The 25,878-nt window shown below is 47.1% G+C and overlaps 1 protein-coding gene across 1 annotated transcript in view; it reads right to left on the bottom strand.

The window, feature by feature from the left end:
• Positions 1–24,638, bottom strand: part of LOC138283005 (riboflavin transporter 2-like) — a 156,040-nt gene extending 131,402 nt beyond the window's left edge. The window contains exon 1 of the mRNA XM_069221116.1: positions 24,558–24,638. The gene's annotated coding sequence lies outside the window, so the exon portion shown is untranslated. The remainder of the gene's footprint in view (positions 1–24,557) is intronic.
• Positions 24,639–25,878: the final 1,240 nt, after the last annotated feature.

The following is a 25,878-nucleotide window of genomic DNA, read 5'->3' as shown; positions in this document are numbered from 1 at the left end:
CTTCTGTTGGGATGGCCCAGTCTGCCCACAGCACCCCTGATATTGGACTGGCACAGTCTGCCCCCGGTGCCCTCCCCTGTTACAGCCAGTGAGTATAAATCTTTATCACATGATTAATTAAAATCGTTACAACATATTAACATAAATGAAAAGGAAAAATAAAAGTAAATGGCAAAAAACACCCTTCAAATGACAAAGCTCATTAAGCGGCATACTCCCGACTAGCACCTATGAGGGTGCCTGATCATACCACCTTCTATATAACTACAGTAAAATACAATTAAAACCCAGAAGGGAGTCCCACCCTGGGGTACCCAAAACACCAGCTGTTTACACAAAATAAGTACCCATTATGCCTCCTTCTAAGGGCACCAACTAATTATTCACCTGTTAACCCAGTACCATATCCGACGTTCCCCGGGACCAACTCAACAAAACGCATACCAGCCAGGGAGCTGCTATGCATAGATTACCTCTCTCAGCTCGTCATCCAGGGCCGTTAAGTGGCAGAGAGAGATAGCTTGGGTGGCAGGAGCCATTTCGTCAGAGCTGTTTCTTTATAGGCCCCCCTCCCTCCCCGGGTGCCCATGCTAGTTTGGCTCCTTGCCTGGCGTAAGGCTAAACACAGCTTGTAAAAAAAAAAATCCAATATAGGCTAGTTCCATGGGGACCACTGCAGTGAAAATCAGTCTTTAAGCTTTGTTACATGTTCTCACCCCATGTTTCAAGAACAGAGGTTTTAACAGTAGGCGCTGTTCAGACACCAAGCATGAGCAACAGCATACAAGATCTGTTATTGTAGGAGGCTGGCCTGGTTTGTAGTGGTACCAAGGGGTACTTACACTCTGCACCAGGTCCAGTTATCCCTTATTAGTGTAGAAGAGGTGTCTAGCAGCTTAGGCTGATAGAAAAGGTAGGTTACCAGAGCAGCATCGGCTAAACTAGGAGGCTGTACAGTAGTAGTATCTCATTCTCATTTATCATTCTTTCATACTCGTTTATGTATTTCATTATTTGGGGTTTACTTTTAAGTGTTGTAAGTTTCATACCGTTATACTCGAACCTACTGTTGGGTTCTAGATTCTTGTGGTGAGGCATTCGGTGGATGATCTTCAGAGTGGACGGTCGTCTCTGGAGCCTGTTGTGGACCCATATTAAAGATGACAACTTCTTAATATAAATCAGTTGTCAGAAGATTCATTTCAAAGATATTCACTCCCATTCTACATTTGGTACCAGGAGTGGGGTGTTGAAGGAATGCTGAGAGACTGGAGTCAGGAGTCATCGATTGTGAAGGGCCCACCGACCAGCACTTAATGACCAACTCACCGGAGAGGTTTATAACTTTATACAGAGCTGCAATTTCGTGGAGACGTAATTTGCGCAGCGCTCGAATTTTATTAATATTACAGCTATGCTTGTTGTTTTGTGGTCGAGCGTTGCAGCCCGCGAGTCGTTTTGATCGCGTGTGAGCTGTCTGTCCGAATTTGTAAAATATCAGTGCCTAACTATAGATGCGGCGCGAGTCGGAAATCGCGTGAACAGATGGTCTTCAGTGACGTCGCTTTGGGGATTTTCCGGTATCCAGGAAGTTGTGTACAAAGGTTGCCAGGTTACCGGTTGTGCGCGTAGTGCGTTCGTCACGAGTCTCTAGTTGCTTAGAGACGTGACGCTCTCCAAGTAGCGAGGATTTAAGCTGCACACACACAAATCGAGTACTTCAACCTGTCAATGTTCGTCGCTTCGGAAAAGAAATAAAAAAAAAAAAAAAAGAAAAACAATTGTGTTCGAACTTTTGGGCAAGATACCTAATGACTCCTGGAGTTTTCTACTTTCCAGCAAAGCCACGATTACTGGAGTTTTCTACTTTCCAGCAAAGCCACGATTACGCTTCTCTTGGATTATTGCAATTGTTGTTGTTTGCAGTTTAATAATTGCACTACTTCCACTATTTGCCTCAGTTTAATTGAATTTTAGTTATAATATTTGTTGTACTCTGATCTATAATAAGTATATATATATATTAGGTGCTGGTAATTATATAGTATGGCTTCCAATCATTTAGTGGTTCAACCACCACCTTTCTTACCTAGGAGTGGTAAACCAGATATTAAGTGGAGTGAGTGGATACGAATCTTTGAAAATTACTTAGTTGCTATTGATGCAAATGATTTCTCTCCTACTAGGAAACTAGCTCTACTTTTCAATCACCTTGGTGTAGCTGGGCAGCGTGTGTTTGATAACCTACCTACTATTGCTCCATTTAGTGGGAGTAGTGATGATAATGTAGCATGGAATGTATATATAGAAGGGAAGGAAAGGATTAGGAAACAATTTTCAGATGAGTCCAATGTATTACTTGAGAGATTTAACTTTGCAATGTGTAAGCAATCTGTGGATGAATCTGTAGATGAATATGTGGCCAATCTACGTGTGCTTGCTGCAAGATGTGATTTTGGTAGCAATGTAGATATGCACATTAGAGACCAGTTTGTATTTCATTGCTATTCTAAGAAAATTCAGGAACGCTTGTTGGCTTGTCGCAATCCTTCTTTGGATGAGACAGTTGATATAGCCAAGGCTGTTGAGAGGTCTATTGTTACATCCAAAGTGATGGGTGGACAGCCTGAAAACGCAAATGTAAATCAAGTGACTGAGGACTCTGAAGTCTGTTATATTAAGGATAGAAACGTGAAACAAAATAGAACTTTTTCTTTATGTTTTCGTTGTGGTTCACACAGTCATTTTGGTAATAGTCAAGTCTGTCCAGCATTGGGCAAGAAATGCTTGAAATGCCATAAAGTTGGTCATTTTCAACTGGTTTGCAGACAACCGAATCGTACGTTTAAGCCTTCGAGCAATAGTACACGAATGAAAGTGAACAATGTCTATAACCCCGATGAACAGCCAGATAAAAATTGTATGATGAAGGACTGCATGGATAAGTTATCCAATGTTGTTTTGACAGTAGATATTTTTACTTCTAAGAAAATCAAGGGACCTATTTGTCAGGCAAGAATTGACTCAATAGAGATATTTGTCATGGCAGATTCTGGTTCACCTATCACAATACTTGCAGATGTAACATTCCGCAAGTTTTGGCAATCTACAAAGATTTTACAAAACGCTGATATCAGCCCTAAAGCTTTCGGGGACCATGACATTGACTTATTAGGTTATTTTTTGGCCACTCTAATTATTTTAGGTAGAAGTACTGTAACGAAAATTTATGTGGCTATGTGGCTGTAAATGGTAGACACATTGTGGGGTGGAAAGATTTAGCGAAATTGGGAATTGTGCTCCGTCCTGGATGTGACAACCCTGTATCTCTAGGAGATTTACCTGTGGAAGTATCAGAGCTTACGTTGACTAATCTTAATGATGATATTGTAACAGAATCAGGAAACATTCTTCCTGAATCTTTTGTGACTAAGTTTCCTCAAGTATTTACTAATCAAGTTGGCATGGTCAGGGGTTTTGAACATTGCATTAAGTTGAAGGATGGAGCCATTCCTATTTCTCACAAAGTAAGGCCAGTTCCCATTTCTGTGAGGGGACAACTTAAAAATCTTCTAGAGAAACTTGTTAAAGAAGGCATAATAATTCCCACAGATTCGTCGGAATGGGTTTCACCAGTTGTACTCACGAAAAAAAGGAATGGGGATCTGAGATTATGTGTGGATTTAAGATCTCTTAACAAGAACATACTTGTTGACTGTCATCCCCTTCCTCGCATTCAAGAAATGATTTCTAGTTTGGGTACTTCAAAAGTTTTTTCTACTATAGATTTACATTCTGCCTATCATCAGATTGTTCTCAGCGAATGTTCACAAGATCTCACGACGTTTGTTACCCCATATGGTGCTTTTAAGTATCTTAGATTACCTTTTGGCCTAGCATCCGCAGCCAGTGTTTTCCAGAAAATGATGGACTCCCTATTTGGTAATATTCCTAACGTATGTGCTTTCCAGGATGACATTCTGATACACACTGAGAACATGGCAGAACATAGAATTCTTTTGGATAAAGTGTTTTCTATTCTCAGTGGTTGTGGCATGACTATTAAAATTGAAAAATTTAAATTTCTTGTAAAGAGTGTGGAATACTTAGGCCACACTATTTCTGAAGAAGGAATCAAACCCAAACAAGGAAATTTGGAAGCTATTACTAATGCGCCTTGTCCTACCAATAAAGATGAGCTTCGCTCATTCTTGGGCTTGTGTGAATACTATGCTAGGTTTGTTGAAGGCTATGCCATGATTGTACAACCGCTCAGATCATTGTTGAAGAAAGGTAGCAAATTTGATTGGTGTGAGCAGGCACTTGATGCATTTACTGCTATCAAAAGAGTTGTTGTGTCAGCTCCAGCCTTGAAATCTTTCATACCTTCTGCTAAATCTTATATTACTGTTGATGCTAGTCTTAAAGGTCTTGGTGCGGTGTTTGGCCAATGGCTCGGGAATCAAGAACATACCATTGCTTTTGCTTCCAGATCGCTATCAGAAGCTGAAAGCAATTATAGTACTATTGAGAGAGAAGCATTAGCTTGTGTTTGGGCAGTTCACAAATTCAAAACTTATATCTGGGGCACAAGTTGTATTCTATACACAGATCATAAGCCTCTGGTATTTCTTATGGATGGAAATGGACTAGGAAAAGCATCCTCGAGATTAGTTAGGTTGCTTTCAAGACTACAGGAATATAACCTGGATGTTAAGTATCTTCCTGGTGGGAAAAATGTCAGGGCGGACTGCCTTTCTCGTTTGCCTCTGCCTTTATCTCGGTCAGATACTGAGGATGATGACATAGAATGTGTAGTTGGGGTCCTGGATATAGTTTCTGCTTCGGAAGGTCTATTTTCCGAGCAGGATTGGATTTCGAGCATGTCCAGAGATTCTTTATTGTCTGAAGTGATGTATCACATCAAGCATGGTTGGCCTAATAACAGGAAATATAGTGGTGATCTTAATACTTTTTGTCAGTTGGCTTCAGAGCTGTCATGTGTAAACGGAGTCTGCATGAGGGGTTCAGTTTGCATTCCACCATATGAATTGAAACCTCTTTTGATAAAAGCTGCACATGAAGGTCATCTAGGTATATCAGCCACCTGCAGAAGACTTAAGGAGAAGTACTGGTGGCCGGGCATTGATAAACAAGTATCAGATTTTGTAGGGAATCTAGATCTCGACTATGTCCAAAATGGATGACTTCTTTTTGTAATAAAACTACTAATGTGGATTTGGATGAGTTGAGACAGAGAGTTTGCGATAAACAGATGGTGCAGAAACATAACTATGACTCACGGAAATGTGTGAATGATGTTCAAATCAATGTGAATGACTGGGTTTTAATTAAGAAACCGTACAAGGTGTCCAAGGGTACATCGAAATTTTCTCTACCAGTTAAAGTGATTAAAGTTACAAAATATTCTGTTTTGCTGGAAGGTAAAGGTTGGTGGAACAGAAACTGTGTTGTTCCTATATCCTCGTCACAAGCAGAAATATTTAAAAGTGTATATGCTGGGCGAGAAGACGATGCTAGTTCAAGTAGCACTTTTATCGGGGATCCTGCACAGATGAGGACAGAGGACAGGAGCTCAAGTCACGAAAATGGAAACAAGGACAGGAGCTCAAGTCACGAAAATGGAAACAATCATCTCCAGATGGATAATCCTTGTAATGAACATAAACTCAATAATTCTTTGTATCCTGTAGTTGATCCTGGGCATACGCGCAGTCACAGACTGGTCAGAATTCCGTCAAAGTTTAATGATTACATTTTAGGTTGAATTCCTGTTCGTATTATATTATCATTAAATATATATATATAGATATATATATATTTATATTTATCTATTTTTATTTATTGTAAAGGAGGAAGATGATGTACAGTAGTAGTATCTCATTCTCATTTATCATTCTTTCATACTCGTTTATGTATTTCATTATTTGGGGTTTACTTTTAAGTGTTGTAAGTTTCATACCGTTATACTCGAACCTACTGTTGGGTTTCAGATTCTTGTGGTGAGGCATTCGGTGGATGATCTTCAGAGTGGACGGTCGTCTCTGGAGCCTGTCGAGGACCCATATTAAAGATGACAACTTCTTAATATAAATCAGTTGTCAGAAGATTCATTTCAAAGATATTCACTCCCATTCTACAGAGGCGTGTAAAGCTCCTACTATACCACTGGTGTCATATGCACAATATCATAAGAAAACACAATACACAAATATACTAAAAATAGAGGTACTTTATTTTTATTACAATATGCCAAAGTATCTCAGTGAGTACCCTCAGTATGAGGATAGCAAATATACACAAGATATATGTACACAATACCAAACATATGCAGTAATAGCAATAGAAAACAGTGCAAGCAATGTACAGTCACAATAGATTGCAATGGGAGCACATAGGTATAGGGGGAACACAAACCATATACTCTAGAAGTGGAATGCGAACCATGAATGGACCCCAAACCTAAGTGAGCTTGTAGAGGGTCGCTGGGACTGTAAGAAAACAGTGAGGGTTAGAAAAATAGCCCACCCCAAGACCCTGAAAAGTGGGTGCAAAGTGCACCTAAGTTCCCCAGAGAGCACAGAAGTCATGATAGGGGAATTCTGCAAGGAAGACCAACACCAGCAATGCAACAACGATGGATTTCCAGACAAGAGTACCTGTGGAACAAGGGGACCAAGTCCAAGAGTCACGATCAAGTCGGGAGTGGGCAGATGCCCAGGAAATGCCAGCTGTGGGTGCAAAGAAGCTGCCACCGGATGGTAGAAGCTGGGGATTCTGCAAGAACGAAGAGGGCTAGAAACTTCTCCTTTGGAGGATGGATATCCAACGTCGTGAAGAAGCTTGCAGAGGTGTTTCCGTGCAGAAAGACTGCAAACAAGCCTTGCTAGCTGCAAGGGTCGTGGTTAGAGTTTTTGGATGCTGCTGTGGCCCAGGAGGGACCAGGATGTCGCCAATTGCGTGAGGAGACAGAGGGGGTGTCCAGCAAGACAAAGATCCCACTCAGAAGCAAGCAGCATCTGCAGAAGTGCCAGAACAGGCACTACAAAGAAGAGTGAACTAAAGCTCACCCGAAGTCACAAAAGAAGGTCCCACGACGCCGGAGGACAACTCAGGAGGTTGTGCACTGCAGGTTGGAGTGTCGGGGACCCAGGCTTGGCTGTGCACAAAGGAAATCCTGGAAAAGTGCACAGGAGCCGGTGCAGCTGCAAATCACGCGGTACCCAGCAATGCAGTCTAGCATGGGGAGGCAAGGACTTACCTCCACCAAACTTGGACTGAAGAGTCACTGGACTGTGGGAGTCACTTGGACAGAGTTGCTGAGTTCCAGGGACCACGCTCGTCGTGCTGAGGGGGGACCCAGAGGACCGGTGATGCAGTCTTTTGGTGCCTGCGGCTGCAGGGGGAAGATTCCGTCGACCCACGGGAGATTTCTTCGGAGCTTCTAGTGCAGAGAGGAGGCAGACTACCCCCACAGCATGCACCACCAGGAAAACAGTCGAGAAGGCGGCCGGATCAGCGATACAAGGTTGCAGTAGTCGTCTTTGCTACTTTGTTGCAGTTTTGCAGGCATCCAGAGCAGTCAGCGGTCGATTCCTTGGCAGAAGGTGAAAAGAGAGATGCAGAGGAACTCTGATGAGCTCTTGCATTCGTTATCTAAAGAATTCCCCAAAGCAGAGACCCTAAATAGCCAGAAAAGGAGGTTTGGCTACTTAGGAAGGAGGATAGGCTAGCAACACAGGTGAGAGCCTATCAGAAGGAGTTTCTGACGTCACCTGCTGGCCCTGGCCACTCAGAGCAGTCCAGTTTGCCAGCAGCACCTCTGTTTCCAAGATGGCAGAGGTCTGGAGCACACTGGAGGAGCTCTGGGCACCTCCCAGGGGAGGTGCAGGTCAGGGGAGTGGTCACTCCCCTTTCCTTTGTCCAGTTTCGCGCCAGAGCAGGGCTGGGGGATCCCTGAACCTGTGTAGACTGGCTTATGCAGAGATGGGCACCATCTGTGCCCATCAAAGCATTTCCAGAGGCTGGAGGAGGCTACTCATCCCCAGCCCTGACACCTTTTTCCAAAGGGAGAGGGTGTAACACCCTCTCTCTGAGAAAGTCCTTTGTTCTGCCTTCCTGGGCCAAGCCTGGCTGGACCCCAGGAGGGCAAAAACCTGTCTGAGGGGTTGGCAGCAGCAGCAGCTGCAGTGAAACCCCGGGAAAGGTAGTTTGGCAGTACCCGGGTCTGTGCTAGAGACTCGGGGGATCTTGGGGTGACAATTCCATGATCTTAGACATGTTACATGGCCATGTTCGGAGTTACCATTGTGACGCTATACATATGTCGTGACATATGTATAGTGCACGCGTGTAATGGTGTCCCCGCACTCACAAAGTCCGGGGAATTTGCCCTGAACAATGTGGAGGCACCTTGGCTAGTGCCAGGGTGCCCACACACTAAGTAACTTAGCACCCAACCTTTACCAGGTAAACGTTAGACATATAGGTGACTTATAAGTTACTTAAGTGCAGTGGTAAATGGCTGTGAAATAACGTGGACGTTATTTCACTCAGGCTGCAATGGCAGGCCTGTGTAAGAATTGTCAGAGCGCCTTATGGGTGGCAAAAGAAATGCTGCAGCCCATAGGGATCTCCTGGAACCCCAATACCTTGGGTACCTCAGTACCATATACTAGGGAATTATAAGGGTGTTCCAGTATGCCAATGTAAATTGGTGAAATTGGTCACTAGCCTGTTAGTGACAATTTGGAAAGAAATGAGAGAGCATAACCACTGAGGTTCTGGTTAGCAGAGCCTCAGTGAGACAGTTAGTCATAACACAGGTAACACATATAGGGCACACTTATGAGCACTGGGGCCCTGTCTGGCAGGGTCCCAGTGACACATACAACTAAAACAACATATATACAGTGAAATATGGGGGTAACATGCCAGGCAAGATGGTACTTTCCTACAGTTATCGATTCAGTATGGTATTTACACAGCCTGCATTCGTGCACGTGATCCCTGTGCAATATTCCACTTCCGTTGATATTCCCAGGCAGGAAAAGTTAAAAGGCGCATCTGCAGAATGTTCTGGAACACTCGCTCTCCTAAAGGTGCTTTGAGATAGGGATGGCCTTTGGTGGTTACATAAGAGTCGAGCAAGCCATCGGCTCCACGGATGTCCGGGACTGTTGAGATATCTTTGTCTCTGGAGGCTTGCACGCCAAGCTCTTTCAGTTTTTTCTTCAGTGCGGCTTTCGTGATGACAGGGTCTGTGGAATAGGACGGGACAGGTTGAACTGTTCCTCAGCCTGTGTCAAATAGATGGCCCAACTACTTGTTTTATTTTTGAAGATTACTTTCAAGTCCCCCATGAGGCTGCGTGCCTCTGCCCTGCAGACACTTTGATAAAGCTTTATCATATCCATTTTGCACGTTAAGTCCATACTTATTATGTCTAATTCCAGACGTATCCCTGCATGCCTTTGTTGGGCTGGGGATCTTGAGAGTCCTTTTGTAGGCTCTCATCTGGACATTCTCTAGAATGACTGTCAATTTGCCCGGAAATGCCAAATGGCCGTAGGTGATTGCGGGTAGCAATTTTGCTCTTATCACCCTCCTTAATGGCTCAAGAGTAGGTGCCTTAAGCCGTTGATGGAGTTTTGCTGATGCAAAGGAGATTTTCACTGCTTTGGAAGTCAGTGCCGCTGCCTGGTGTGTTGTTCTCCCCATATTTGATAGTCAAACCCCCAAGTAGTGATATTTATCTTCCATCTCTATGCTTAAAGGTCCAAGTTTCCATATTCTATGCAGATGTTTTGTCTGACGGCTGAAGACCAGGGCTTTTGTTTTTTCTGTATTTGCTTTTAAGACATTTCTTTCATTGTAGTCATGCAGTATGTCAAGAACCCTTTTGAGCCCAGTCCGGGTTTGGGCAAGCAAGACCATATCGTCCGTGTATTGTATTATGGGGAGCACCAATTGCCCCAGCCTCGGAGGAAACGTATTTCCTCTGAGCAACTCGGCACCCAGATCAGCTGTGTATACGGTAAAGACGGTGGGGGCGATAACGCAGCTCTGTTTTAGGCCTTTGTTGGTAAAAATCTTCCTGGTCACGCGTGTTTTTGTGGTTTTTATTCTCACCCAAGTGTCAGAGTATAGGGCCATTACTGAAGCTAGCAATGTCCTTGGAATCCCCCAGGACGCTAATTTCTTCCAAAGGATGTGCCGCACCACCCCACCGAAAGCCGCACTATAATCAATAAAACATGCAAAGAGCGGAGGAGATGTTGGTTTTAGTGCTTATTGCCCAAGATATGAAAGTGCCAGGACATTGTCTACCGTAGAGGAGCTGGGTCTAAAGCCTGTTTGATAAGGTGGGATAATGCCGTCTGCTGAGATCCATTCTTCTAACTCTTGTAGCAAAACCCTTGCATATGCTTTGCCATCTACGTCCAATAAGACTATCAGCCTATAATTTTCCGTGCTGGAAGTACCCCCATTTTTATAAATGGGTTGAAGTATTGAACCCTTCCAAGCCGCCGGAACCACCGAAAAGTGTAAGCAATCATTAAATAGAGCGGTCAGGGGTACTTATAGTAAGCATGATCTTCTCTGAAGATACTCCCTGGTAGACCATTGGGACCAGGAGCCCCATCCCGCCTAATTTTCCCACTGATCGTTTGCACAGATTTTTAATGGTAATGGGAGCAGTTTTATCATCTAGCCCATCCAATTCATTGAGACCAGCGCTGAGAGCTTGATCCTCTGCATGCTTTGGGTACACATAAAGATTTCCAACATGCCTTTCCCAATCACTGGCAGAGAACACGTTAGTACTTGTTTCAGAATCATGGAGTAATTTTATTAGACGGCAGCAATGCTACCATCTCTTTAGCCTTCATTATTCATAGTGCTCTTTCATAGTTTTTCCGTGCTGACTTCCTTAGTGCATCTGAGGCCGGAGTTTTGATCCTCTTGTAGCACCTTTCTGCCTGCCGATATCTCTTTTTATGCTGTAACCATTCCTTGGGTACTAGTTGCTTATCCACCCTATTCTTTTTGCCCCCCCGTGAGACCGGGCTTCGCTCTGCTGCAAAGATGAGCTTGGAGTTTTTTGAGCACCAGCCCCATTGATCAGTTATTTGACCGACCCCCTGATGGAAATTTATTGGGCCGTTTGCCTGCTTCCATGCCTCATATTTTATTTTGCAGGCAACAGACCATTTAATGCGTTTTATTAAGGGGCCTTCGGTGAATTGACGGCCACTCGCTTTATACAGGTCATGTCTCGTAGCCCCTAGATCGACTTTTATTACTACCGGGTTATGATCACTTCCAGGTCTGTGAACCACCTTGTGGCTTATGCACCTGCTCAGGAGTGCTGGCCTTAGAAAAATATAATCTATTGTGGATATATTTCTGAAAGTAGGGATGCACATGCCTGCTACTAGGTTGCTACAATCTGTTGTTTTTAGGTCATGTTCATTGAGGAAAGATTCTATGTCCAATCTTACTGGATCTCGACAAAGCCCCCCTTCCTGGCCAAGCTGGCGAATATTAAAATCGCCTGCCAACACATATTCATGGCCTGGGTGTTCGTAGACAAACTCCTTCAGAAGGACCAGTATAGATTTAGCCATCATCTGTTTCTTTCTTTGATGGTGGTTAATGTATATGTTTATCACTGTTACCGGGGTGCTTTTCTTACGTAAGGCTAAGCCATGTATTGCGAACAGTAGCATGTTGTTTGTAGGTTTCTCCCACATTGCTAATTTAATGGCCAGATTTAACTTAATGTATGTAGCAAGACCTCCGATACATCTTCCAAACAAGTTTTTTTTGTAGGCAGGCGACTGAAATGTTATAAAGCCCTCTATGGTCAGAGGCTCTGCCAACTATGTTTCCTGGAAACACATAATATCTGCCTCAGTTACAAAGCTCTTAGTACTAGCGTCAGTTATTAGTGAAGCCAGGCCAGCCACGTTCCAGCTAATTATTTTAATCGCCTTCAGTTCAGATTTTATGGGAGGCCATTCAGGGCTAAATACACCTCTTCCTTTTCGTAGACAGAGCTGCAGGGAGCCAATCCCATGCTTGCCCCCTCACGATATCATGACTGTCATTTAGCCCATCAGGGTGAAACATTCCTATAATCCTCAGCCCGTCCTGGTTGGGCTCACCAGTTTCCCTTATCAGATGTAGGGTTATTTTTTCCCCTAAGAGTAGTGGTTTCATGACCGGAGTTCCTCTCAGGGCACTGGGATTTTCCCTCATCAGATGTGATGCTTGGTTTCCAGCAGCTAAGACTCGTGGGTACCGTTCTCTGACTTCCTTGCTAATTTTTATACCCCAATTTTCTAAAAGGCCTTCATATTCAAAGATTCTATTGATATTGCTTTGTGCAGACCATATGGTCAATGTTGATTCCTTCTCACTAATCCATGTGAGAGTGCTGAAATTCACCTCTAGTAGATCTTCCTACATTAAGGTTTCAAATGCTGATATACGATGTAATAATTGTAGGATATTTGATCTGTTGAGAATATCCCATGGCCCCTGGGAAGCATACAATGGGGTGAAGATTATGGTTGGCTGATCCGTGATTTCCTGATGGGTTGCGGGCTTTATGTTTAATACCCTAGTGTATTAATGATCTGGCCAGGGGCCATATTCTAATCTAAGTTGACATCTATTCTCACTGCTCCAAGCCCCCAACTGGCCTAATCTTGATCTTCCTGTGGATTGAGGCCCCCTCCCAGCTGTCCCCTTTGCCCCATGAGGTTCAGAAGTGGTGTCTGCAGAGAGCAGGTGCTGGTCGATTGCATTGTCACTATTACTTTGTTTATTCAAGCCTAGGCCCCCATTGATGACAAATGGCATATTATTTGGCTCTCTATCTTGATTACCTTCAGTGATGCTGCTTCTACCCTTCATGCCCAATGAATAAGGCACAGGGGTGTAGCTAGGCCTCTGTGCTGTTTCCGTGCTCCCCGTAAAGTCTTGTTCCATCGCAGGCACCACCCCTTCAGCTTGTGACAGCCCCTTTGTTACCTTGGAACTGCAATTCTGTCAGGCCTGACATCTGCTGTGGGTGGTACATGACTAAGTGCTATGTTGGAGACCTCCATCCCAGGGTTGCTAGGCGGAGGGTTATGATCTTCTTTGTGAGCCAAAGCCACCTTATTGTCGTTGATTTGAGGTTTAGGCTCAACGTTGGATGAGAGATCTACCCCGTTGGACGAGCGCTCAGTGTGGAGGTAGCTGCTGGTCTCTGCTTAAAAATAGGATAAGGTGCCAATTAATCTGGGGAGTTACTGGTTTTGTTAAGTGTTCTCCCAGTGTGATTCGATCTAAAGTTTTGTTTTGTGGCTTTGCATGTTTTTTTCAGTCTCTTCTTCTGTCTTCTTGACAACGATGGCTGTTGAGCGTGCCCCATGCTCGACTTGCGCAACTGGTTCGAAACTGTCTTCACAGTTTGCACTTCTAGACTGCTTTTTCCCACAATGATTGTAGGGGATAGTGGCAGCACCGTCAAGGGAGGCTCATTTTGGGACTCATTTGGAACGTCTCCAGAGTTGGCTCTTCTAAACTATTGTTTTCCACGGTGGCAGAGGGGTAAAGTGGGAACTCCATGAGAGGGGGGGGCTTTTTTTGCGGCTGATCTGCAGCTGTCTCCAGATTTAGCAGTTCTAGTCTGCTTTTTTGCCACTATAATTATGGGGGATAGCGGGGACACCGTGGAGGGGTGCCCGTTTCATACACCATGCTCCTTCGCAACCAACCCCTCAGGCTTGGATGCAGGGGGACTCCCTTTGCAGATGTCCTGCTTCTTGCCTCAAAGTGACATGCAACAAATTATTTTTTCTGTTGCCTCCGCAGGTTTGTAACATTGAATTAAACTAGTAAGCAGCTCTGGCAGTATTGAAAGTTTATCCAAAATTGCTTCTGCATGGTTCCCATCCACCCTGGTCCCACCCTTCTAACTTCCCCATGAGTGTGTTCAGTTTCTTGTCTAATAAGAGAACATTCTGAGCCATCGTGTGGATTAACTCTAGTTGAATCTCCATCTTATGGAATTGCCATGTAAGCGCCTTGACTGCCGCCAGCAAGGAGTTATAGGTGGTATTTATGTTGCAGTCAGTGCTGCCCCCTACCTCCCGATCCACACTGGGTGCGTGATTTCCTTTTATTTCCTCCCAACGATCTCTTCCAAGAGCCTCCTCACTGACTTGTTCTTCGGGGCTTGGGTCTGGCAGGCACCACCCTTCCTGAGTCAAATGACTTTTGTGAAACCTGCGGGACCCACTCGTACCCCCGTTCGGGGGAGGATGCGGTCCAGCAAGTGTCTATTGGCTCTTGAGCCTGCCGACCCACCTATTGGGATGTTGCTGTCTGGTGAGTCTCAACGAATGATTGCCGTCGGCTATCCCTTTTATGCACAGCCAACCCGCTGCAAGGCTGTCCGGACATCAAAGTTAGACTCTTTGCTTTAACTTGGTGTGTTTGAGGGGTGCTGATATTATTGCCAAGAATATATCCAGGGGTACCATACTGCTGATTTTTGTTATGCATGACCGTACTACCTCCTATAGTGGTATCCGCCAGCTCTATCAACTCTCCAATGAGTGAGGCATCAAGACTGCTGTCTGTGCCTGCAGCGCCGCAGGGCTCATTTTGTGCTTGTTCTGATTGCGATGACTTAGTTGCTGGATCGGGTGGCTGATTGTGCAAGGCAATATCGGTCCATAGGCCTTGGATGCCCTTATGAGAGGTGGATTCAACTGTTTCCTCCACAATGCCTGTGTCGTTCCTAATTCTTGTGAAATATGTATATATTATTGGTGAATATTGCGAGCCTTTTGCTTCAGGCTCAGGTTTGGGCCCTTCTGGTGCTGCCGGGACTTAGCATATTTAACCCAGGTCGGCTCGTTATCGTGCGCCTCACAGCTGACCAACTCTGTGGGAGCTGTGGATTCTATAGGATTCGCCGATTCTGGGGGCTCCTTCTCCCGTGACATCAAGCTCCATGGGCATGCCAGGTCAGTCGGGCTAGGGGGGGATATTATAACAACCAAGCTTTTTAGTTGCTTTTTTTAGGCATAATAGGTTTACTGCTCAGGCCCAAAACCTTGGGGTGTTCTGTTGCCGTAGATGATCTTCTCTGCCACCTTGGTTTGCTGTGTTCCTTGTATGTGAAAGAAATTCTACGTGCCAGCTTCCAATTGTCACCGAAGATCCTGTGGACCCTCTGCTCTTTCAGGCCCTTGGACTTGGCCTCCTTTGACTGCTTTACCAGCTTCATCTGCGGCCTTTGCTCCCTTTATAATGTTTATGACTCGGTTTTGACCTCTGATGTCCTGGCGGGATAAGCGTAGACCACGATCTGATTGGTGCTACTGAGGAGCCTGTTGAAGATGCTTGAGAAGTATGTAGTAGGTAAGTACTTGGGGCCGCACCACCTCCTATCCCGATGGCTGGGCCTTGTCTAATGTGGTATTAGAGCCCCAGGTACTAGACGCTGATACTGGTTGCTTTGAGTCTTGTTTGAGTGCTAGTTGCAGAGTGCCGTGTCCAACAGTTGCCAAGGTGATGTTCAGACGCAACGAGGAGGGAATTACTGAGCGCTGCCACACCCCCTGCCACTTGCTGTCACTCTAACTTGCTTTGTCGCTGCCTCCTTGGGCCAAGGGGGGGCACGAGCACGCTTGCTCCACCCTTCTCACGTCCCCAAATGCTCCTAATCTCTTGCTTATGGGGAAGCTGTGGCTGAGGCCATAGGTGAATCTAAGAAGGAGCCGCCCCCCTGGTGAACCATAAGCTCACCTGGGCCCGCCGGTTCTTCCTCATTGCCTCCGTGCGAGTCTGTCGAGTTGTAGGCCTGTGGGTTTGTGGTCGCCCCTCCGCAGCGGTCATTGGTGGTCGGCGGCGGTCGGTCGGTGGTTCACTCTCGTTGCCGGCCGGGGACCCACACACGGACCACCAGAAGGCAAAAGGATACACCAAGACTCCCAGCGCCGGTGGGAGGGACCCTCTGACCCCCACTGACTCCTCTCAGGGCCCCTCTCAAGACCCCTCGCTCGGAGGCCTCCCGAGAGGGCAGGGTGGGTTGGGGGGCTGCAAGGGGGACAGAGGGTCATGAGGGGGGGCCAAGGCGGCTGTGGTCTGCAATCCGACGCACCCCCCTGTGTGACCTGTGGTTAAGGAGGCCAGACAGCAGCCCCCGCACCCGGCTCCGGCTCAGCGGACAATCCGCCGACCATACAAGGGCCAGCAGTCGGCGGTTCGCGCACCGCTTTCCCAGCCTGCGATCCGCAGTTCGCGGAGTTTGCGCACCGCGTCCCGTCACCTCTGTGACAGTCAGTGTTATCTTGGCCCTCTGCTGCTCTCTGTGCCTTTATGTCACCTGATGCCTGGAGCTGGTCCAGCCGGACCCAGGACCTGGGCCCCTCCTGGCTGCTCTGCTTCAGCAGGCAGGGCTGGCCCTCCCTGATCCCAGGGCCGCAATAATGCCACGGACAGCAGGGTGTCCTGGGGTGGGAAGGGAGAGAGGCAGAGAGAAGGGCCCCATTCACTGACCAGGGGCCCCTTGTACATTCAGTCAGTGCTCAGGAGGGTCCCACGTCCCAAAGTGACCCAGCACTCTTGAGCTCTGGGGTGTGGGGTGAAAAAGGGGGTGAAGGTTTCCACAAGGTTCAGGGGGCCCAAACCTATCCTGTTACCCCCGGGGGCCCCTGCTCTGGTCTTTGGTGGTTACACGTTGTCCATAGGCCCCCACAAACCCCACAGGGGCCGCAGCTCTCATGGGATGTGGTCCTTGGGGATTAGACTGGACTCAGGGGTAACTCATTCCCCTTAGTGGCCGCTCACTCTTTCAGTGGGTGGAGGATGGAAGCCTGTCAGTGATTGGTGAATATCTCTGAGAGTCCCTTCCAGTGGCTGCCAAGTAAGACTGCTTTACAAAGAGATGCTGATCTATGCAGCTGAGAGGAACAGACACAGTCAGACACCTACAGCACAACAGACATCACCTCACACACACAAAGTAACAATCGCCATCAGACACCTACAGATCAGCGGACACCACCTCACACTCAAAGAGCCTCATACACTAGCAGACACCTACAGATCAACAGACACCACCTCACACACAGAGAGCAACAGACACTATCAGACACCTACAGACCAACAGACACCACCTCACACCCAGAGAGCAACAGGCACTCTCAGGCACCTACAGCCCAACAGACACGACCTCACACCCTGAGAGTACCAATCACCATCAGACACCTACAGATCAGCGGACACCACCTCACACTCAAAGAGCCTCATACACTAGCAGACACCTACAGATCAACAGACACCACCTCACACACAGAGAGCAACAGACACTATCAGACACCTACAGACCAACAGACACCACCTCACACCCAGAGAGCAACAGGCACTCTCAGGCACCTACAACCCAACAGACACGACCTCACACCCTGAGAGTACCAATCACCATCAGACACCTACAGACCAGCGGACACCACCTAAGACCCAGAGAGCAACGGACACAGTCAGACACCTACAGACCAGCAAACCCACCTCACACCCAGAGAGCCTCCAACACTTGCAGACACCTACAGATCAACAGACACCACCTCGTACCGAGAGAGCAAAGGATACGGTCAGACACTTACTGACCAACAGACACCACCTCACACCCAGTCAGACACCTACACACCAGCGAACCTACCTCACACCCAGAGAGCCTCCGACACTAGCAGACACCTACAGATCAACAGACACCACCTCATACCGAGAGAGCAAGGGGCACAGTTAGACACCTACTGACCAACAGAGTCCACCTCACACCCAGAGAGCAACAGATACTATCAGGCACCTACAAACCAACAGACATCACATTACTTCCAGAGAGTAACAGACACAATCAGACACCTACAGATCAAAAGACATCACCGCAGCCCTAAAGAGCAAGACACTAGCAAACAACAAAGATCAAAGGGCATCATCTCACTCCCAGAGAGTAAGACTCGCCATCAGACACCTACAGATCAACACCACCTCACTCCCAGAAAGCAACAGACACCATTAGACACCTTAAGATCAACAGACACCACCTCACTCCCAGGGAGCAACACACACAATCACACAGTTCCAATAACAAGGTGGCTAGTTTTAGAATCAGGTGACAGTGGAACAACCATCGGGCTCACGAAGAAAGCGGTAAATCTGTAGGCGGAGAATCTTCCAGCGGAAGTGCCTCTTCAGTGCTAGGATGACATGGCGGAAGTAACTCCGCCGAAGAATTAACACGCGCCTAGAAAGTTCAGTGTTGTGATAAGCGCTTTGTATACTGACACCAGCCGACACGCGTAGTCCAGCTGACATAGAGACTAAATGATGCTATCAGACACTCCGAGGCCCGCAGCACGGCCAGACGCCGTCCCACATAAATAACTATGACACTTTACAGACACCCAGAGACCAACTGACACTGTCACGTAGAGACAAAATGATGCTATCAGACACTCCGAGGCCCGCAGCACGGCCAGACACCGAAACACATACTTAACTAGACAGTTTACAGACACCCAGAGACCAATTGACACTATCTGGCACCTGGAGATAAAATCCAGACACCCAGAGAACCGCATCACGGTCAGACATTGGCAGACAAAGGTAACTAGCAGTGACCAGGTGACACTATCTGGCACTCAGAAATAAAATGATGCTGTCAGACACTCAGAGAACCACAGCACTGGCAGACACTGACAGACAAAAGTAACTAGAGAGTTTACAGACAGTCACAGACACCAGGGGCGTAACCAGACCCGAACTTCTTGGAAAGGGGGGGCGGGGTAGAAGTGACAAATTGTGGAATGTAAACATATTGGAGAAACCTGATAAAACAAACGCATTTTATGTAGATTTGACACTATTCCTAGGCTTCAGATCTTTGCGAGCCCAGAATAATGTTCCTGACCTATTGTTAACTGAAGATACAGTTTTAATTTACCCAATAAGATATTGCAAAATATTCCTAGGCCCATATGTAGAGGTCTCAATATTTTTGGCTTAGTCGCAGTGCTTAATGTGAGCCGGTAGTTGCAGGTGGAGACCACTGCCCCTCATTTTCAGTCCCACACGTATTGTTCTTCATCAGACATCAGAACAAGAGAGAGAAAAACCCAAAGGTGAAAGAGACAGATGGCAAAATTGGGACAAAGGAAGAATGCAAAGGTGAAAAATAACCTGCTAGAGTGAGAAAAACCCAGGGAGTGACCAGTGGTGGATGGAAGTGGCACGCTGTGGAGTCACATCCTGGCAGCCTTGGCATTCTGGTCTCATAACATTTGAATTTGCCATGTACAGGCTCCTGAGCAGGACTTTGGGCCCCGGCTACATCCATGCAGGGATGCCCCAGGCTCTTAGTGACAAGCTGGCAAAAAATGTTTTACCAAGTAGGGAGTATTATGGGCAGAGGTGCCAGTCTCGATGGTAGGGGTCTCGCTAGAATACAGATGCACAGTTACTTGTTTATGAGGATTGGTCCAATTCCCTGTAGAGATGAGAAGATTCAAAGGCAAGGGAGAGGTCAAGGGCGGGCGTCTGGTTCTCCATTTGAATCCATTGCAGTGTTCACATCATCCCGTGTGGACCTCGGTGCTGCTTTTTGCATCAGCCCGACCAGAACCTGTTTTAGCCATCCGAGAGAAGGTTACTTTCTTTGATGAATGTAGATATTTGTCTTGAAGCTGATCTTTCAGTGCTTTTGCCTGGAAACAACTGGTTGTTGACCAGATGTTAGACGGAGCCTTTGTTCGAAGGCCTCTTTGTTTTCGGGAGTTCTTTTGGAAATAGACAGGACAGGCTGCAGAGCTGTTAAGGAGGATATTCCTGTATATATGATCAGGTCAAGGGTCTGCCAGTGATCGAGCTGCCCACCAGCTTTGGCAGTCTGAATAAGGTTCTGTGCGGTCATGTGGCTGAAGTTGAGTAACTGGCTGTTTTCGTGATTTGGTGTCTAGTGAACTGTGCAGGACTGCTGGAATTGAGCAATAATTGGGCACTGGAGAGGGAAACCTGGGCTCTAAAAGCATTGGAGGGTTGGAAGGAATGCAGGTGCTCTGGGCACACAGCAGGCGCGAGTGGCAAGGCCTCCGACTGTGCTGCCCGGGCACCAGGATGCCCAAAGGTGCTGCCACTGCAGGAACTGTGGGCAGAGGACCCCATGTCTTGGTAATTCTCCTAGAGGGTTTATTTTTGTGACCTTGAGACTCATCAGCAGCTCTCCAGATCCCGTGGCTCATGTTAAGGTCTCGACCACTGTCCACTCTTGAGGCCACGGGTCAGCTTTCCAGGACACTGAAGCAGGGAAGGCCTCAGGGTACCTGGATCTAGGCAGGCTTCCCTGCACCTACTCCCGGGTTGTTCTTCAGAAGAAAAGAAAATTAAACATCGATGCTCAGCACCACTTAGAGGTTGAGCAGAGGCCATTCCTGTACGTGTGATCTGTACAGACATGAGATTATTGGAAAGAACATATATTCAGTTCATTGATTACACACTGAGACACAAACATGCATCTGTTTAGCATCCATGCAATGACACATTTATCGGAGTCCGCTAAACACGTATGAAGTGAACAAATAATAAAAGAGCCCATAACTATTTAGGAAAATATACAATGTTGCATGAATATGCTCTGCCAGAAAGGATACATATTCTGTCAGGACAACTGTGCACCACCTCGCTCCTCCTAGACACTGTCATCCACTTACTAAGATTTCAAAGAGTCAAAGGCACAATAGGTGCAGACAGGAACTGCACGAAATTATTGGCAATAATTGAAAACAATGTTATTTTGAATAAAACAGAGTGTTATAAAACCACTGGATAATGAGTAACACCCTGCAACCGTTGACAAACCTCTTTGTCACTCTGGAAAAGTTCAGATACCTGTATAGTGTTGTGATTCTCTTGTATTAAAGCACCTTGGTTAAGGATGCGTTTCAGAACTTCTGAGATTCAGAGTTTAACTTTTTAGGTCTGGCCGCACATCGCAGCAGTCAGCTGACCATATGTGATCAACAGAACAAGAGTTTTAAGAAGCACACCTAAGAGAGGGGCTTTGGCATGTTGGTTACCTTGAGTCCCATATTTGGTTGGGCAGGGGGCGTGAGCTGCCATTGAGAACCAGGACTTGTCGCACTCCTGTCGGCTTCTGAGGCGAGATCTAATGTTGTGGCAGTTTGCGACTGGAAGACTGCTTTACCAGGTAGAAACAGTATTGGCTGATAATATTTCTAAAGCGTCATGACATGCGCACTGCCTGCATCAACTACACTGTGGACTATGTTTCATTGATAAGCTCATCCTATTGGCTGCTCCGAGGATGCTCCCTCGTTCAAAATGGCTGTGCCATCCGCATTATTGCTGCAAAGGCGTCTGTGCAAGTTTTTGTCCTCCCCTTTTATGACAGACTTAGACACTTTTAAATGTAAGCTATTATATTACATTTATGATTAGACAATGCTGTTATTTCATTGTGAAATCTCTGCTCCTGTCCTTTCTCCACTTTTAAAATGTCCCCTATACGCCCTGCAAATTCTGCTCACTGGTGCAACATAAGGAGCTATATAAGTGGTGGGGTGCGATACGTCCCCCAAATTCCAGTGAGCAAAACAAATAAATACACTTCTTGTAGGTTGTTTCAGGGAGAGTGGGCTTCTCACTGGGTAAATCTTTTGAAACTTTTGGAGTCAAAGTTGCTAAATTGCCACAAATCAGGGAAGCCTGGCCTTTCCTACGATAAGATCCCATTATTTCAAATGCCATAAGTCCGAAATTACTTCCACTATACCAAGGTCAGCATTTTTTCATGGGTGAGCCCCTTATGCCAAGGAGTACATAGAATGACAGTGCCAGACATTTGCCATGAATACTTCAGTCAGTCATGGGTACCTCTAGTAATTCCCTCCTGTACACAAGAGTCAGTATTTTGCCATTGACACACCCTATAAAACAAGTACAAGATCTCCTATGGCAAGAATTAACTCAAATGCCAGTTCCAGTATTGTGCTACGAATCCACACCATATGCTAAGCTTCTGTTCATCATGTGACAGCCTGCGGCCAGGTGTGGTGCACGTGTTCTGTGTCCCTGCAGCTGGATATGGCTGGGCTAGCGGCTCTCTCAGTTAGACAGTTCGAGTCCCCACAGCTACTGATAGTGTCTAAACAGAAGCAAGCCAGGGCCTGGAGTTTGCCATAGGTAACACCCCCATCCATACACTGTTAGTGCCCTTGTCCATAAGGCTAGAATAACCTCCAATATGCCAGACCAGCAGCATACTTGCAAGCATAACACACACACACACACAAACTCACACTCTTTCTTTCACACTCATTCTCACACGCTCAGTTTCACACACTCTCACACTCATTCTCACTATATCTATGGCACTCTTTCGTGCATTTGTACTGTATCACACTCAGACTCCCATTTGTCAATCCACTTCGGTGTGTTAGAAAAGCGTGCCCTGCTTCTTGTGCTATACCTGACTTGCCTTATAGCGAAGCTTAATACCAACATATTCTCAATGGACTCAGGGCGGTTCTTCTTCAGGGGTAAAGGGGCATTGCTCCCCCATGTGAGGAGCACTGTGCCTAATTTTAGAAATAGCTCCTTTCCTAGGACTGGGCATCTGGCTGCTCACCCAGTAAGTTAGGTTTGCAGCCCAGTGCTCATGTGGGGATGGACAGGTCTCGAACTGCGGCCAAACTGACATGCGCACTTCAGACGTGGAACCAGCACTCTATTACGGAGCGGTGGTAACAGAGCATACCCCTCCTGGGCGCCGTATTACCCTGGTTTGCGCCACAGCAAACCTTAAAGCAGGTGCGCCGGGTGGAAACAGGAAAAGTGCGCCCAATTATGAAGAAGGCGCTTCCCTGCATGAAAAACACGGAGCAGCAGTTTAAGGCGCCTCTAGATTTATCTGTGTAGGCGGCAACCCGCGCGCACTTTTAAAAGGGATTAGAGGTCCTCTTGCTGACTGCACCCGCCTCCAAGGGGATGTCTGGAGGGTCCACGGGACTCAATTTTATCTCCTAAGAGGGCTGTACTTCACAGGTCTAGTGCATGTACCTCAGACCAATGTTCCTGCTGTACCTCACAGCATGCCACTGGTGTATCTCTCAGCGCTATTCTCTGAGTGTTACCCACTGTACCTCTCGGCGCTGCACCATGTATGTCACAGGCTCCCTGTACGCACCTCGCAGGTCTATTGCATGTACCACACAGTGTGACATGGTGCGCCTCTCAGTACTATTCTCTGAGTGTTACCCACTGTACCTCTCGGCGCTGTACCATGTATGTTCTAGGCTCCCTGCCCCTGCACCTCACAGGTCTATTGCATGTACCTCATAGTGTGCCACTGGTGCACCTCTCAGCGCTATCCTCTACGTATTACCCACTGTACGCTGCACACGCATGTCACATCTTCCCTGTTTGCAAAGCACATGTGTACTGCATGTACCTCACAGTGTGCCACTGGTGCACCTCTCAGCGCTATCCTATGAGTGTTCCCCACTGTACCTCTCAGCCCTGTACCTCACAGTGTGGCACTGGTGCGCTCTCAGCGTGTTACCCCCGGTACCTCGCGGCGTTGCACCATGTATCTCACAGGCTCCTTGTCTGCACCTCACATGTCTATAGCATGTACCTCACAGTGTGCCACTGGTGGGCTTCTCAGCGCTATCCTCTGAGGGTTACCCACTGTACCTCTCGGCGCTGCACCATGTATGTCACAGGCTCCCTGTCCGCACCTCAGAAGTGTACCGCATGTACCTCACACCTAACACTGCGCTAGTGCTGCGCCTCTCAGTACTATCCTCTGGGCGCTTCCTCGGTGTATATCTCTGACCCTCACAGAAGAGTGGGGTGGTTTTTTTGTACTTCACAGTTCTGCTCCCCGTACGTACCTCCCAGGGCTGTTAACTGTACCTAGCACTGCTGCTCCTGCTGTGCCTCACAGTGTGCTGCTGCCGAGCCTTCCAGCGCTATACGCTGGACGCCCGCGCCCCACGAACCAGTTAGACTCTCACTTGAGGATGCGCTGCTCTATGTACCCCATAGCGCTGCTCCTGTGCCTGGCAGAGAGGCTCCCGTACCTCAGAGGACAGCTGCCAGTACGTACAGAGCTGCTCTCGCTGCCTCTTAGCGCTATACTCTCAGTACTTTCTCCATGTGAAAATCTCACACATCAGTGGAGGCTTCATTTTTTTTTCTGCACATTGCTTCTCCCGGTACCTCTCAGCGCTATCCTCTGAGTACTTCCCTCCGGTGCAGCTCTCGCCCCTCACTGGAGGCAGTGGTGTTTTATCAGTACCTCACGGTGAAGTTTTCTGTACCTCGCAGCTCTGCCTTCTGTGCCTCTCAGCGCTATCCCCTGAGTACCTCCTCCACACGCAGACCTCATGCCTCGAGATCTGAAGGTATCTGAAGCATCAGTTGAGCTGCCACTAATTTCTCGTTACCTCACAGTGCTGCTCCCGCTGCCTCTGGGCGCTATCCCTCAGTGCAGCCTCCGGTTCACTGCCGCCTTCACTGGAGGCTGAGTGCCTTTTGCCTCCACGTGATGAGGAGTGTGGCGTGGAGGGGCCAGTGGGGCAGGGGGAGGCGGGTGCGGTTCAGAGATGCGATTGGCTGGCGGGAAGAGGCTGGCAATCAATGACACCTTATGAATGACATCTTACTAGGGATGAGTGTCCCTGGGGCCACCTGAGAGTGAGCGACACCGAGCAGGAAGAAGGGAGGGCCGGGGCAGCGAGCATCGCCCACCACTGCCCTCACCGCCTCTAAGGAAGTCCAAGCCCTGCATCTCTACTGCAGAATTATAGACATCTGAGAGCAGATTTACTAACAAAGTCGTGCAAACCAGTGGAACATCTCCATATGGGGTGTTCCTTCCAGCACAAACCTTCTGATACAGCCTGGGGTCTGGTTGCTAAAACTACATTACAAAGAAAGATACAGGCAAGACTTAACGTTTTCACACAGCGTTCCATGGCTGGTGTACCGCAGTGCTTAATTTGAGTCGGTGGTTTCCGGTGCAGAGCACCAGCACTTATTTTTGAGGGCCAACACTTATTTTCCTGCATCAGGCATTTACTGCAAACAAAACACGAGAAGAGAAAAACGAAAAAGCGTCACATAGGGAGAAAGCTGCAAGAGTGAGCTGAAGGGGCAGGGAGTGGCTGTAAATGGGTTAAAGAGGCCGGAGATGGCTTCAGGATTACTCTGCCTCAGTGTTTGGTGCTCACACATTTAAATGCTGCAGCCGCGGAGTTCAGAGGAGAGCTTTGGGCACCGGCATGTTTTTATTTACAAATGAAGCACTGGTATACAAGCATTCCCAAGTAACCACCCATGAGTTTTGATGCAAAGGGCCTGATTAGAATTTGGAGGATGGGTTACTCGTCACACCATTGATGGATATCTTGTCTTCCGAAATATATATCCCATTATTTCCTATAAGATTTATATTTCGGCAGACGGGATATCCAGCACCACTGTTACGAGCAACCTGTCTCCTGAAATCTAAATCAGTCCCTAAGTATTATCTACTAAACCGGTTGACACTGCTTTGCTGAAAACTGTACGCCTCCTCGAGGTAGGTGTGGCATTAGATAAATGCTTTCTTTTCTCCAAACCTTTCCAGCTTTGTGTTCCTATTGCACTGTACAGCACACATACAAAAAGTTTCAAAGTATGTTTGGGTATAGTATTTGGCACTGGAAGGGTACCCTTCTGGTATACAACCTATGCGAGACTGACACACACACACGCACACACACA

Source organism: Pleurodeles waltl, chromosome 2_2 (assembly GCF_031143425.1).
Source record: "Pleurodeles waltl isolate 20211129_DDA chromosome 2_2, aPleWal1.hap1.20221129, whole genome shotgun sequence".
Lineage (NCBI taxonomy): Eukaryota > Metazoa > Chordata > Amphibia > Caudata > Salamandridae > Pleurodeles > Pleurodeles waltl.
This window is presented reverse-complemented; position numbering and strand designations above follow the sequence as displayed.